This window comes from Mus pahari, chromosome 1, assembly GCF_900095145.1.
Source record: "Mus pahari chromosome 1, PAHARI_EIJ_v1.1, whole genome shotgun sequence".
In the NCBI taxonomy this organism is placed as follows: domain Eukaryota; kingdom Metazoa; phylum Chordata; class Mammalia; order Rodentia; family Muridae; genus Mus; species Mus pahari.
In genome coordinates, this window is record NC_034590.1 from 88,976,334 (window position 1) to 88,979,721 (window position 3,388).

Genomic DNA, 3,388 nt, shown 5'->3' on the forward strand with positions numbered 1-3,388 from the left:
CAATGCTGGCAGAAGATCATTGGAGGAACACTTGGCACTTGAGAGAGCAGTCGGAGAACATTACACCGGAGAAGGTTTTCTCTCCTGCACGTTGAGCTTAGAGCCTCAGGCTCTCCACCACCTCCCTCCTCCATGTGTATGTACACTACAGCGTATGCAAGCCAAACACAAAGAGGGAGTAGCCCCTGTCCTTCTGCAATGACACAGCAGACAGGGCAGTTAATAACCTGCTGGAAGCAGCCTCCTTTGCCAGAGTCATGGGAACTTCCTAAGGACAGCTGGGCATTGTTATTTAGATGCTACTGTGTAAGTAAATTGTCTTGCTTGTCCCAGAAGCCTCCTCCTACCTGTCATTTTCCAGGAATCCCGGAGACTCATCTATTTCTCCATGGAGCCAGATGATGATGAAGCTCCGGTGTCCTCCCCTGAGCCAAGGGAATGGGGCAGAAATTTGCAGTTCATTCATACAGGGCCTCAAATCTTTGTCAGGGCTGGCTGTGGGAGCAATTTATATTTCACAGCATTGTCTGCCTAACCCTCGAGCCAGCCCACTCTTTCTCTTTGGTTTGGAGATAAATAAAAGGGAGGGCATTGTCATACAATGGGCTGACGGCGGCTTTGATGAGAAGATGGAGGAGAACTGACTGGAAATCCACATCCCAAGGAGTTAAGCCTGTAGGTTTCCTGTGAGACTTTCTGTTCCCACTCAGAGTCCCTAAGCCTGGGCAACAAGAAGGTGAATCCTTATATCTGCCTTACTCATTTGATTTTCAACATGAAAGTTAAGAAGCATACTCCATATTTAAGTAAGGAAAAATTGAAACACAGAGAGGTTCAGTGACTCAGCCAGAGACATAGCTAATAAACCACTGATTGGGCATTTTAATCTAAATCCAATCCTCTCTCCTTTTTTTTCTTCTTTTCTTTCTTTTTTTTTTTTTATTTACTTGTAACCATTTCAAGCTGCTGAACGTGACCAAGAATATAGCAGTTTGCTACTTCTGGCTCTGGAAAACTAGAATATTTTGAGGCGGTCTCCCTTTCCCCTATTACTATCACCAAATAGTTTTAAAGAGCATTTGCTGTAAGAAGTGCACCTGGGGCCCTCATGACTTCATGCTACTGCCACTCACCTCAGAGGAAATTGAAGCTTCAAATGAGGGCTGAGTGGGGCCCAGGCCTGTATGGATCCTGGTGGCAGGGCCATAGTGTTTTATCCCTGTTAGCTGAGAGATTCCGGGAGGCGGGACTTTGCCTCTGACTGTGAAAGGGCTAAGCTATGGTTTGAATCTGAAATGTTCCCCACAGACTCATATCTTTGAACACTCGGTCCTTCACTCTTCTGGAAGCCTGTGGAGACTTTGAGACACAGGCCCTGGATGGTGGGGAAAGGTCATTCAGGGTGAACGTTATATTCACTTTTGGTTTTGTCCCAAGTTTTTACCCTCTCAGGTCATTGCCATGTGAGTTGTGTCCTCTGGCTCTCCACGTAACGGTCTCTAGCCTGCCTTCTCTTCCATCTTCGGAGAATATGAATTGAATGAACCTTTCTTCCTTCGACCTGTTTCTGTCAGGCATTTTGTAACTCATATAGAGCCTCTTAGCACAGGGTTAGGAAGAGCCTTGGAGGATCACACTGATTGGAGGGCGTTTTTCTTCTTTGTTGTCATTTTGTGTCATACATTGTGGAACTGTAAGGGACCACAGAGGTGTCTTTAAGGATAATGTGAGGGTAACAGGGTGCATAGAGCTTTTGAATCCCGAGTTAAAATAGCAAGATGTAAACCGGGTTCCTCGCACCACTACAGTTAGAGGAAGAGGTCTACATGGTACTATGGTTGCAGGCAGGAGCCAAATAATCCTGCCCAAGCATGTATACATTTATCTACTCACCCATCCATCTATACACCCATCCAGTTTTCTATCAATTCATTCACCCACCCATCCACTTATATGCTGCTTTTTTGAGTGTTATACAATACACCAGAGTGCCATCTAACTCTGTCCCCCTTCACATAGAATTTAGTCAATGGTGGGGTTTTTTGTTGTTGCTATTGTTGCTTTTAAGACAGGGTCTTAGGCACCTCAAGGTAGCCTTGAACTCACTCTGCAGTGAAAGAGGAATTTGAACTCATCATCTTCCTGCCTCAATTTCTCAAGTGCCTGGATTGCAGGTATGGACCACAACACCTGGCTTAGGTCTCCTTAATCTTTGTTCTAGTAATCTACATGTTCTTCTGGTACACAAGGAAACTTCAAGAATGTGTTTGGCAGAGGCCAATAGAGAGTAGCTTCCCTAATTATAGATGTGGATCTCTTTGTAGACATATGTTCATGCATGCTTTGCATGTTATTGTACTGTACATTCTTGCTCTTGTTCTATGTGCTTTTCTGAATATAATATACGCTTAACAAGGGGCTTCCTCACTGAATCAGGAATAAGCTGACTGGGATGGGATGATCCCTGTACTACAGAGTGGAATAATGGACTTGATTGCTTCCCTTTCACTGTATCTATTGATATAATAGTGGCATAACTAAATTACTATGTTAGTGCTTAACACATTTGCCCATAAACCAATGTGTGAATGCATATGAAAATATGCAGAGAATCCGAGGGTGTACATTTGCACATGTTTGAGTGATGTACGTTAGTACTGACATCACGTTTGTAGAATGAAAGTATGTGTTCCCATTTGAGCTCATTCGTTTATGTGCATGAGCAGCTGTACCCACAGGAATGAGAATGCACCACTGGCAGTCTCCCGTATCCATTACTCTGCTTTTCTATGGTAACAGGCTCATTGCTGGGTGCATAGCTCCTCAGAATCATGACTGTGGGTTTTATTTGTTTGTTTGTTTGTTGTTTTGTTTTTTGTCATGTCCACCATGATAAGGGATGGCCATGTGTCCAAGTTCTAGTCCATGTGTGGGAGCAGAAGAGATAAGGCAAGGTCAAACTGTTCATGTTCCTCATTATCTCCATCATCATTGGCTGGATTGCAGCATTGAGACACAGAATGAAGAATAATCTCTTATGTATGGAGGAGCTACAAGACAGAATGATCCAGAGCACAGGTACGTGGGGACCACTTTACTGGCCCATAACTGCTTATTACAGATGGTTTCATGAGATAATAATGAACACCTATCTTGGCCATGTTGTTCTGATTTGGGGTAATGACTGCAGCCTCTATACTAGGTTGAATTTTAATTGCATACAGCATATGCATATACACAGTTTTGGTAAATTTCATTTCCTTTTTTCTATAAAAAGGAAAGGTTTCAAATGAGATACCTGTGTATCATCTGGGTAGAAAAGCTGTACCAGGAATCTTTTTTTTTCTTTATTTACATTTCAAATGGTATCCCGAAAGTTCCCTATACC